Genomic DNA, 12,584 nt, shown 5'->3' with positions numbered 1-12,584 from the left:
AGTAGAGGACACAAGTGGAAGGCTGCTTTGGGAAGCAGTAGGACATTGGTCAGGCTAAAGAGGAAGGCAGGGAATAACTTTTATTCTGTAGGTCTGGACAGCCTGTGGTGGTTCATACAATTTACTCAGTAGAGGGCAAGGATCAAGAAAATCCTCCTGACTGCTCCACATGAGTTAGAGCTGAACATTTAATGGATGTACTTTGAAAGAAATTAGAATTCAGCACAGAAAGGAAAGATGCACCTTAGATGGGAACAAAGCTTAGTAATTGGTCAGAACTGCTAGATGAGAAGCTAATAGACCTAGCTAACAGACAAAACCAAATGCCTTAAAACTCCCTCAAAATGTTAACAGCTGTTGGACCAAAGATGTCCCTTGTCAAACTCAGTTGTCCAGTGCATTCTTCCTTCTGTCCCTGTGACCAAATACCTGACAAAAACGACTTGAAAACAGGAACTGTTTTAAAGGACTTACTCTATGGTTGGTTGGCTCTGTTGCTTTTGGGACTGTGGTGCCCTATCCCATTCAAGCTCATGCCTCAAAGCCTAACTTCCTCCCAGTAGGCCACACCTGTTAATGGATCCACCACTTCCCAGTTGCAGCAGAAGATGGAGTCCAAGCCTTCAGCACATCATCCTGTAGGAGATAGTCAAGGCTCAAGCTGTGGCTATTGTTCACTTGTGCCGTCCACACACTCTGACTGGGTGCTGCTCTGAGTTCCTGCAGTAAGTACAGCAGGCATACATCTGCCTGTCTGGCATGGTTATTGTAGCAGGGCCACCCATCTAATATATAACAGAAAACTTGCAAATTCCAAAAAGGAAAAATTGGGGTAAGAATATGGCCCAGTGGTAAAGAGCACGTGTTGCTTATATAGGACCCAGTTGAGTTTCCAGTACCCATAGGGAGACTCACAAGTTGTCTGTAGCTCTAGTTCCTGGGGTCCAGTGCCTGCTCTGACTTCCATAGGCACCAAGTATGCATCTGATGCACAAACATATCTGCATGCATGTCCTCCAGACAGACCCTAACTTCCCAGCTGATCACTCTCCCTACATTCCTCACTCAGACCCATTCACCCCCTGTTTCCATTTGGAGGAAGTACAACTGCCAAGAAATTTCATCCTGAGGCCACACCCCGACCATGCTGAACTGAGCCTAGGGGTGGGCCTGACACTGTCCCCACAAGCCCTGCTGATGGTTTCAACCACTAAAGTAGCTTGCCCCAGATCATTGAGTGCAGCTAGAGCCTCTCCGCAGCCACTACAAGACACAACTTGCTCTCATCACAGGCCCAAGGCCTAGGGGCTACCCCTCCTGTTCCACTCCTGATGACTGATGGCCTCCAGTGGCTGCCTAGAGCATGGAGCTTAGCCTCTGCCTGTCTGTGTGATACTTTCTCTCTGGAGAAACGGGGCCAAAGGAAAGCAGTTCGCTCCCGGTATGTCTGTTGGGATGAGCTCCTATTTCAGCACTTCTTCCCTCCTCTGTGGTTGCTGACCTAGTTCTTCCTGGACCATCTACACCCAAGTCAGGTGTGCTGTGACAGCAGAGTGATCTCTCCCTCTCCCAGCCCAGTCTCTACACCTGCCATGTCAGACCTAAAACAGTTCTAGCTTCCGCTTCACTACCAGCAGTACTTTAGCAGGGTTCTGTGTTCTCACAGCCTCTCTTCCCACGTCTCCCACCAGGCTAGCATGTGCTGTATTCCAGCAGAGCTGCACCTTGACTGACTCACGGCCTGCCATCCACACTTTCTCCGCTTGTCCTTGCTCTCGGTGTATTTGCAGGCCCTGTGTACAGATCTAGAGTGACCAGTTCTTTCCTTCCCAGAATCTTAGCTTTCTCTGTCTCCTCTATGTTTCCTTAGCCCATGGCTCTTGACCTTTACCTCATTTCATGTATTTCCTACCTTTACTTTCTCCTACTTCCCAGGCCAGAAGTTCTTTGAGGGGCAGAGCCAACTAGTTTTCCCTGCCAGCACAGAGTGGGTGTCCAGTAAGCACAGGTGGTCATCTTTCCTGACTTGGCGTCCTAGAGGAACAACAGCAACCACAAAAGGGAATGACCAGGCAGGCTAGGGCAGTGCAGAGCCACAGTCCCAGTATACGTGCGTGGGGTCTGCAGCCTCGGAGCACCATATTTAGCCCTTCAACTGTGTCTTTTCAGCAGCGTGTCAGACAAGACAGAGACCAAATAAATTACAGGCCAGGGAACTGGGGCTCAGCAGCTGTGGGAAACCTGCTTTGGAGAGGGATCCAGTAGACAGAAACTAAGGAGCAGTGGGCACTCCTGTCTGCAAATCTCTGAACTAACTATTCCACTATGGGATCCATGACTCCAAAACAGAAGTCATGGAACCCGTGCAAAGGACAGCAGTGACCTCCTGCCCTTCAGAGGTTCCAGGTTTGCTGTGTGAAGGCATATACTGACCCTCTTTCCCTCCCAACTCCCCTCTCCATCCCCAGGAGCGCAGCTTATGCCAACTTGCATGCAGTTCCTCAGCAGCATTCTCCTGCGCCCATCATACTGCTCTCGGTGGGGTGGGAGAAGCAGCAGCCGATTCTTTCAAACTCCATCTCCAACATAATTTCTTCCTGCATGTCCATCTAATTATGTCCTCAATCATATAATAGCCATTGGCCCAACTGCCCCCCATCCCATATAGACTTCCTTACTCCTCAGAGCCCAGGGGCTTTCTATTCCTTACTTATTCCAGGGAACGTAGCCACAAAGTGTGCTAAGACTTGAGGACCTTCAAAAAGAAAGCCAGCAGTTCCCGCATTAGCCACCTGAGGGAGCCCCCAAAGATCCTTCTCAGAACCAGGAGGGAACCACTTGCTTTGGATCTCTCAAAGCCAGTAAACCCCACCTTTCACATTCGCATTTAGGCGGTCTAATCTAGCTAAGAGTTCCTAAGCCAACAGGATAGCAGGCTTCAGTTGGAAATGTTCTAACCTGAAGGGTTCAAAAAGAACAAATAGGGCCTGGGGACACGGCTCAGTGAATAAAAGTAATTGCTTGTACAAGCATCAGGACCTGTATTCAAATCTCCAGCACCCACATACAAAGCTGGGCAGGGCTGTACATACCTGTTATCCTAGTGCCTGGGGTGGAGAACAGGTAGAAGGATTGCTGGAGCTTGCTGGCTGCTAGCCTAGCAAAAAACAATGAGCTTCAGGTTCTCTCAAGAGAATAAGGTAGAAATCTATTGAGGAAGATACACAATAAAGGAAGATACCTGATATCCTCATGGCCTCCACACATGTACTCACAGGAGTGTGCACCTGCATGCACATGTCTGTAACACATAAGCACAGATGGGAACTGTGAGAAAGAAAAGCACTATGGGAGACTAGACTCTCCCATTCCTGTATGCTCCTCTCTTCAACATTTTTTAGCCATTGACTATGGAAGGTTCCTCATGATAATGGCCAAAGTAGAGATTTCTCTTTGCCAGGTCTGCCTCTCACGTGCTCATGCTCAGAAAGATGGTTCACATCAGCTCACTGGGTTCTGAAAATTTCTGTAGGGATAGAAAGGAAAGAAAAAGGTGAAGGCAATCTGTATGTCAGTGACTCTGTTGAGATGCTTTCTGTAGCAGGTACTAAGAAACACACCACCAGCTTTGTTCTTCATTAGAGGAGGAGAGAAATCATTAGCTATAGTCAAAGGAAACTAGAAGTAACAATACAGCCCTTGCCCTCAAGGAATTTACATTCCCATCAAAGAGACGAAATGCCAAAGTTAGCCTAAGTATTCCTCCTCTTAAGGGCAAGGATAGGCCAACTATGAACCTGGGCTCAAATATTGCTTGACACTGCTTTTATAGCATTTTATTGGTACACAGCCATAGTTATTCACTTATATAGGCATCTTTTGCTACAATGAGAGAATTAATTCTGGCCCCCAAAACCTAAAATATTTATGGTCTGCCTTTCACTATAAAGATGTATGAACTGCTGCTTAATTAAGACTGATAGGACAAAAGACACTCGAAAATATAGTCAGTGGGGGAGGGAACTTTGGAAGGATCTGGGAGGAATGGGGGAAGGTGAAAACATGATGAAAATATATTATATGAAAAGAATTTAACCAAAAAAAATACTTCATTGTTTTAATCAACATCAGATTACACATATCAGGACTGCTGGTATTTTTTAAGTGGACAAGAGTGATAGCTCAGCATTTGTGTTACTGTGGTGATAAGGTAAGCAGGCCTGCTTTTCATCCCACCCGGCTTCCTTATGGCTAGCTTAGCCCCAGAATAATTAAACGGACACTGTATTCATTTAAACACTGCCTAGCCCATTAGTTCTAATCTCTTATTGGCTAACTCTTAGATATTCTTTTAACCCATTTTTAATAATCTGTATCGCCACTTGACTGTGGCTTACCGGCATGAGTTTAACCAGTGTCCATCTCGGAGAGGAGAGCCATGGCGTCTGCCTGACTCTGCTTTCTTTCTCCCACAATTCTGTTCTGTCTGCCCCGCCTACCTATGTCCTGACCTATCAGGCAAAGCAGTTTTCTTTATTAATTAACCAATGAAAGCAACAGAGAGAGAGAAGACCCACTGATGTGGGAGTGATTTCTTTCTAATCTGTTGCTTTCATTGGTTAATTGATAAAGAAACTGCCTAGGCCCATTTGATAGGCCAACCCTTAGGTGGGTGGAGTAAACAGAACAGAATGCTGGGAGGAAGAAGCCGAGCCAGTGAGTCTCCATGATTCTCCCACTCCAGACAGACGCAGGTTAAGATCTTTCCTGGTAAGCCAGCTCGTGGTGCTACACAGAATATTATAAATGGGTTAGATCAATATGTAAGAGCTAGCCAATAAGAGGCTGGAGCTAATGGGCCAAGCAGTGTTTAAAAGAATACAGTTTCCGTGTAATTATTTCGGGTAAAGCCATGTGGGCAGCCGGGTGCCGGGGACGCAGCCCTGCCGCTCCACCTACAACCCACCTTACAGTGTTACAAGCATGAAGATGTGAGTTCGAATGTCAGGATACATACTCTTAATATTCTAGAACTGGTGAGGTAAAGACAGAAGGATCCTAACTATCAGACCAATGAGAGACCCCCCTTCTCAAAAAACAGGTGGACAGCAATAGAGTAATCATACAATGTACATCATATATATGCTTGTACAAACTAGAGGACATACATGTGTACTCCTACATACATGTGTACCTGTATGCGTGTGTGCACACACATACATGTACACACATACATGTGCAGAAGCACAAGATGTTAGTGAGCTTGTGGAATTTTTGTACACTGCTGAGTTACAATATAATATAAGTAAAGTTATAAGTGATTTGTCCTATATATATGAGCAAATGACCATAATCTCTTGCCCAATGAATTCCTGTTCTCTCAAATGAAACAAAGACAGTCTCTGAATCACCACTGATGTTCGGGTCTGTATGCTGGGACACACAACATGGTGTAATCAGAGATGACGTTTCATTTCTTGGCCACCCAGACCCGAATAATCACACAGAAACTATATTAATTACAACACTGGCCTATTAGTTCAGGCTTCTTATTAACTAACTCTTACATCTTAAATTATCCCATTTATATTCATCTATATATTACCATGAGGTTGTGACTTACTGGTAAGGTTCTTTCTCCTTCAGAAGCTACATGGCATCTACCTGATTCTGCCTTCTTTCTCCCAGCATTCAGTTTAGTTTTCCCACCTACCTCTATTCTGCCCTGCCATTGGCCAAAGCAGCTTCTTTATTAACCAATGGTAATAAAACATATTCACAGCATACAGATGGGAATCCCACATCAGCATGGGATGAGAGCCCTGGTTGAATTTATTTCCTGTGGTTGCTCTACCAGATTACCACCATTTCAGTGTCTTAAAACAATATTTTAAAAAAAGACTTTCTTAGCCAGACAGTATTGACCCACGCCTTTAATCCCAGCCCTTGGGAGGCAGAGGCAGGCAGATCTCTGTGAATTCGAGGCTAGCCTGGTTTACAAGAGCTAGTTCCAGGACAGGCTCCAAAGCTACAGAGAAGCCGTGTCTCGGGGGGAAAAAAAAAGACTTTCTTGTTCTGGGGATATAGGTAAGATACTCATTTTATTTTGGAGGGCTCAAGTCAAGTTGCTGTCAGGACTGGTTAGTACTTCTGGAGCCTCGGGTATCAATCCATTTTGCCATTTTGTTTTCAGCATCTAGTGATCACCTGTTTTGTTGACTCGTGGCCCCTTCCTCTGTCTTCAAAGCATATTACTCCAATCTATTTATACTATGCTATTCCTTTCTCACTTATTCTGATAAGACACTTAATGATCCTTCTTAAGCCCAGCGTGGTGATCCAGGATTATCATTCTTGATCACATCTGCAGTCTTTGTTGCTCATATAACAGAAACAGGAAGCTGTGAGGCTTAGAAGATGGACATCATTGGGGGGAATATTATTCAAGGTACCATAACGACTGGGACCTAGAAAGGGCTCCTCTGGCTGGTGGGACTGCAAGGCAGAAGTATTCTGGTCCTCCGAACATTGCATAACAAAACCAGGCAAGCATTTGATTCTCCAAAGGTAGCTCAAGTGGGTGGGGCCAGGCAGCCTTGAGTCTAAAGCCCCAAAACCATGGAGAAGCAGCAGCAGAAGAGGGTACCAAGCCACCTGCTGAGGCATGAAATACACTGGAGCTCAGTTTTATTTTATTATTTTTTTTTGTTTGTTTTTGTTTTTCGAGACAGGGTTTCTCTGTGGTTTTGGAGCCTGTCCTGGAACTAGCTCTTGTAGACCAGGCTGGTCTCGAACTCACAGAGATTCACCTGCCTCTGCCTCCCGAGTGCTGGGATTAAAGGCGTGCGCCACCACCGCCCGGCTGGAGCTCAGTTTTGAAGCTAAGTTCTACCTGGAAGAGAGGTCAAAGTGCAGGCAAGTCCTAACAGGTTCAGTTGCTCCAAATCTGGGGTGGGGCAGCCAGGCAAGTTGGCTCAGAGAGGAAAGTGCTAAGGACTGCCTACCTTCTTTTTGCCCCACAAGGGCCTCTGCTTGGCTTCCTCTAGGGCCTGGGACCTTGAGGAAACTGTTAGATATGTTCAGCCCTGTCTACCAGAACTATTCAGATCATTCCCTGGGTTCATTTGGCACGAGCTGGTTAGTGGAAACCTGTGTAGAGGTCACCAAGAAGATGGTGTTGAGAAATGTGGGTGGATCCTCCTCTCTGAGAATCCTGGGGCCCAGGGTGCAAGTGTTTGTTCAGCACTGCTTCAGGCTCTGAGCTGGAACATCTGCTACTGGGTCTGGATCTTCCTCCAGCAAGGATGGGACTCAAGAGACTTGGGAATACCCCTTTGTACCTTATTTGGGATTGTGATTAGCATGTAGGGAAAGGAAGCTGAGAGTCTGAGCTAGAAAGGATTTCAGCTGGCAGCCATCTGCATATTTTAACTGAAGGGGCTTCCAACATAGATGTGACCCCCAAGGGCAAGGCTGCAAAGGGTAGCCCCAGTACCAGTGATAGCAGTAGGGCCCAAGATGCCAAATGTCACCGGAGGATGTTCAAATGAAGGAAGGAGGTGAGTCAGGAAAATAGACAGATAGACACTGTCAAGCTGATTTCATGACCTCAGTTCCCTGTCCAAGTCCAAACCCCTGCATTGTGACCTTTTTAGTAACGAGTCTTTGTAGATAAAATCAAGATTATAGGAGCCTGAATTCAAATATGATGGTATCCTCAGAAGAAGAGACTAGAGACACATACAGGACTGAAGATGGCCATTTGGAGAAAGAAACTGATGGGAGTCATGTAGTCACAAGCCACGGAACACCTAGGGCTACTTAGGCTGGAAGACACAAAGAAGGACAATCCTTAGAGGTTCACTAAGGAGGATAGCGCTCCCAACACTTTGATTTGAGACTTCTGGCCTTCAGAACTGAAAAAGAATCTACTTCTCTTCTTTTAAGCCCCCAGTTCTATGGTTTTTTTGTTCCAGCAGCCCTGGCAAACTAAGCTTTCCCACATGTCTTTAGGGGTCTAAGTGTTAACATGTCTTCTAAGTGAGTGATCCTCTCGATGCCACTCCGGCAGTGAAGAAACAGCACCCTGGAAATACTAATTAACTCTCAGTTAATTGGGTGAAATAATGTGAAGCTCTACTGACATCATCTTCATTCTGTGCCCAGATCTAGCCACAAGCACAGTCTGGTGACTGCTAGGCTCTGAGCCTTGTCTTGTGGTAACATGTTGAGCCCTTCCCAGCTGTCCCACAAAACATGGCTGGGGAGGGCCCTCCACTCAGCTCAGTTCCCCAGACTTAAAAATGGCCAGCTATGGGCACACAAGTGGTTTCTAGGACTGAGGATGATAGGGAGGGAGTGCAGGGATGTTAACCACATGTACTAAACTTGTCCATACATCATCAAAATGCTTTTACTAGTGGTTTAAACATCTACAAAAACACATGTCCTTTAATTTATTCTGTACGGTGAGCCCAAGCACTGAGACCCCAAGGACCTGTGTGGCTCCTGCCTAATAGAACCAAAAGGAGAAGAAGGTGTTTCTGTTCAGAATCCCAGCAGGCAAGAATTACTTGAAGTGGGTAAGTAGCTGCTTGCAAAGCCTGGAGGCAGGACTCTGCTGGAAGCCAGAGGCAGTCTGGGCCATAATCCACAATTAGGGGATACTTAGATTAAAGCCCACAGGTCCTGTTGAGGAGTGTGCCAGGGCTAGGGCTCTCCCCACTGTGCCATAATCCTTGGCGATCAGACAGTGGGCATGCCATGGACAGAAAACTGGGGTTAGAGTACTGCCTTTAACTCTGCCACTAATTAACCTGATGGCAGCAACAGCCCAATCCCAGGATGTCCAGACTCCAGGCCATTTCCCCTTTATGCCCCATGCATCAACCTGAATCACTTTGTACCAGGCAGATTCACTCTTGGCCCCAACTACTGAAGCTTCACTTGTGTGTCCCAACAGATAGACCTGAACATCATTGGTGATGCAAAGACTGTCTTTGTTCGTAAGCAAAAAAAAAAAAGGAAGTCCATCCTTGCTGGATTCTCTTCCAGTCCTCCATATTATGAAGGGAAAGAAAAACTTTTACAACTCAAACCTCAAAACCGTGTACTCTCTTGTTTTCCACTCTGTATTAAAGCACAGCACAGGAAAGGAGAGCTCAGCCATGCATGAGTTTTCATCTTGATGAGTGCACACAAACGTGGCCATGGAAAAGCACCCAGACATGGAAACGCTTTGCTTTTTCATTGTGTTTTCAGGGATTTCAGACCATGAATGTTTGACTCTATTGCTTTGGGTCTATGGTGAAGCAGCCATCATGATGGGAGTGTGTGATAAAGAAAAGCAAAACCATTCATTTTGTCACTAGTATACAAAAGAAAAAGGGAAAGAGGCTGATAAATCATCCTTGCCAGGGGTCCTCCCCACTATAACAGAGAACCTTTCGTAAAAACCCAGACTGTCATTCCCTCCCAGCAGTACCACCCCAGGGGGCAAGCCTTTAACACATGGGCCTCTGGGGAGCACTCAGCATCAAAACCAACCTTAGTTTGCCCAAGAGTGCATGGAAACTCATCAACTTTTCCTCCTGTGCAGCTCTTTCTTTGGGCTGTTCCTGAGTTACATTCTTTATAATAAACAGTGATAGCAAGTAAAGTGATTCCCAGAATTCTGTGAGTCACTCAAGTAAACTGTTAAACTTCAGAAGGGGATGATAAGAGCTCTGAATTTTGTAGCCAGTTGTCTGGAAGGGCAGGCGGCAACCTAGGACATGAACCGGCATTTGACGTGTTAGGTGGGCTATCTCTAGGTAACTCATGTCAGAGGTAATCTCATTACAGAACATGCGGTTGGTATCTGGAGAGTCAGAGAATCAGTTGTTAGACTGAGGAAAACACCTGCACATTTGGGCTAGGTGGGTCAGAATGAGTCAAAGTGGTTGAGAGCCCAGTTATTCAGTCAAACATTAATCTGGGTACAGGAGCAGTTGCTACAAAAGTGAATTGTGTCCTTGGGGCAAGTTATTTAACCCAGCACAATCACTTTTCTCAAGGGCTCCAAATGCCTTGGATTGCTGTCTGGGCTTGGCCACTTCAAAGCTATATAGCTATATGCCCTCAGTACTCTGAGCCTCAGTATCCTCCTGTCGACCATACCCCAACTGTTCAGGGTGCTGCCTGCCCCAGTGGAAGCAGTTAGCAGGAAACACAGGCACATGTCCTACATCGGGTCTGTCTGCCTGGACTCTCAGTAAGGGACACAGCAACAGGTACCTAAGGTCATAGACCCCAGAAAGAAAGCCAGTTAAGGACTGTGCCCTGCTAGAGTCTTGTAACTGGAGATTGTGCATTCCTTTCCTGACTGCCCAGACCTGAATAATCACACAGAAACTATATTAATTACAACACTTCTTGGCTAATGGCTTAGTCATATTCCTAGCTAGCTCTTATATCTCAAATTAAGCCATTTCTATTAATCTGTGTATTACCATGATGCAGTGGCCTACTGGTAAGGTTCTGGCATCTTTCTCCTTTGGAAGTTACAAGGTATCTCCTTGACTCTGCCTATTCTCTCTATATATCTCTTCTAGCCTGCCTATATTCTGCCCTGCCATAGGCCAAAGAAGCTTCTTTATTTACCAATAATAAAAATATATATTCATATCATATAGAGGGGAATCCCACATCATCGTCTGATGAGGCCTTCACCCCCATTACAAGTAGCCAAACATTTAGGGTAGAGCTTCCATGTACAAGTTACCTCCTGATCTTTCTAGAAATAGCATACTAAAAAGCCAATCATGTGCTTTCTGTCAAGTGTGGCATTTTGCACACATTTTTACTTTAGCATAGAGACACTTGCATCTGTTTCTTAAGTTCATTTTTGAGACAGGCTCTTAGTGTGTAACTCTGGGTGGCCTCAAACTCACTGTGCACCCCGCGGGGTGGTTTCACACTCAGATCAATTCTGCCTCAGCCTTCCAAGTGCTGAGACTACAGAGCCACTGTACCCTGCCAATAATTTAATTTTTATCAAAGGAAAAGAAGCCTCCTTATGGAGCAGCAAAAAGAAGGGACCAAAGTCTCAAAGATAGATTTCTCAGGACAGACACCTAACAGGGCTGCTTAGTACCATTCCTAACACATAGTTAAGGCTGCAGTAAAGATTAGCTTCATTTTTTATATTAGGAGCACCACTACTCGCCAACTGTAGGATCACAACACCTTGTGTAAAATGTAAATAATTATCTGTGTACACCATACAGTGGTTTGAGGTTGGAAAGAAATTATCCCTGACATAAAAAGTGTTAAGTGAATATCAACTAACTCTGCACCCTGGAATCACTTGCCTTGATCCAGCTTTGTAGAGGTGGCCTTGTTGACCCCACAATGTCATGTCAAGCAGGATTCAGAAGTCTCTGGTCTCTTGTGGTTACAGAAATTCAGATCAGATTAGATGTCAATTGTGGGCTTGTGCTCACTGTTCTCTAGGCAGAGCAACCTCCTGGAAGAGGAGGTCTGCTGTGGGAGAATGCTCTTGTAAAGATTTGTCACTTGTGTTGGTTTAATAAAATGCTGATTGGCCAGTAGCCAGGCAGGAAATATAGGCAGGGCAATCAAACTAAGAATTCCGAGAAGAGGAAAGGCAGAGACCCAGTCACTAGTCAGATGTGGAGGAAGCAAGAGAGAATGCTTTGCTGAGAAAAGGTACCAAGCCACATGGCTAAACAAAAGTGAGAATTACGGGCTAATAAGTCATAAGAGCTAGTTCATGATAAGCCTGAGCTAGTAGGTCAAACAGTTTATAATTAATATAAGTCTCTGTGTGTTTCTTTGGGACTGAACGGCTGTAGGACTAAGTGAGACAGAAACTTATATTTACAGTCTATTCTTGGCATCCAGGTAAATCTCAATCAAGGTGACATCTGAGACCTTTTCTCCAACTCTTTCCTTGTGGGAATTGCCTATCATGGAACTGTGGTTCCTCTCTGTCCTTCTCTGATCATCTTGACATACTCTTTCTTATGCTACCTACATGACACCATGTCAACCCGAAGCCTCAAGGGGCCAAGACAAGCTGCCTTTAACCATACATAATTAGGCCTCTCTGAGCCCCAGCTCATGTCATTGCAGGGTGTCAACTCTGGGTTGTCATACAAGCCACTCAGCCAGCCAGTCCTGAAGATCACACAGTTTCCCTAAGATGTGTCAAGTGGAAGTTCTGACTCCTAAGTAAAGGTGATTGATGGGAGCAGCTGGTGCAAGCAGGCTGTCCTCTCACTGGGCTCAATGCCTTTTGAGTTAAGCATACTCATCCATGTGATGCACACCAAACACCAGTCCTTCTGTGTGGATTTTAGCTCACTGTTGAACCTCCAAGCCTCCCTGCTCAAAGCTGGGAGTGGGATCAGGGAAAGGGCAGATGAAAGTGTGTACCAGCCACACAGGAATTATTTCTGCTGCTGCAGGAAACCTACATCAAAGTGACCACAGGGTGAGCTAATAGAAGATTGATGAATGTGACTCTACATTTACTGCCCTTTATGTGGAATCTAGACTTTATAGGGAGGGAGGGGCCTACC

Source organism: Chionomys nivalis, chromosome X, assembly GCF_950005125.1.
Source record: "Chionomys nivalis chromosome X, mChiNiv1.1, whole genome shotgun sequence".
NCBI classification, from domain to species: Eukaryota; Metazoa; Chordata; class Mammalia; order Rodentia; family Cricetidae; genus Chionomys; species Chionomys nivalis.
Note: the sequence above shows the minus strand (reverse complement) of the source record.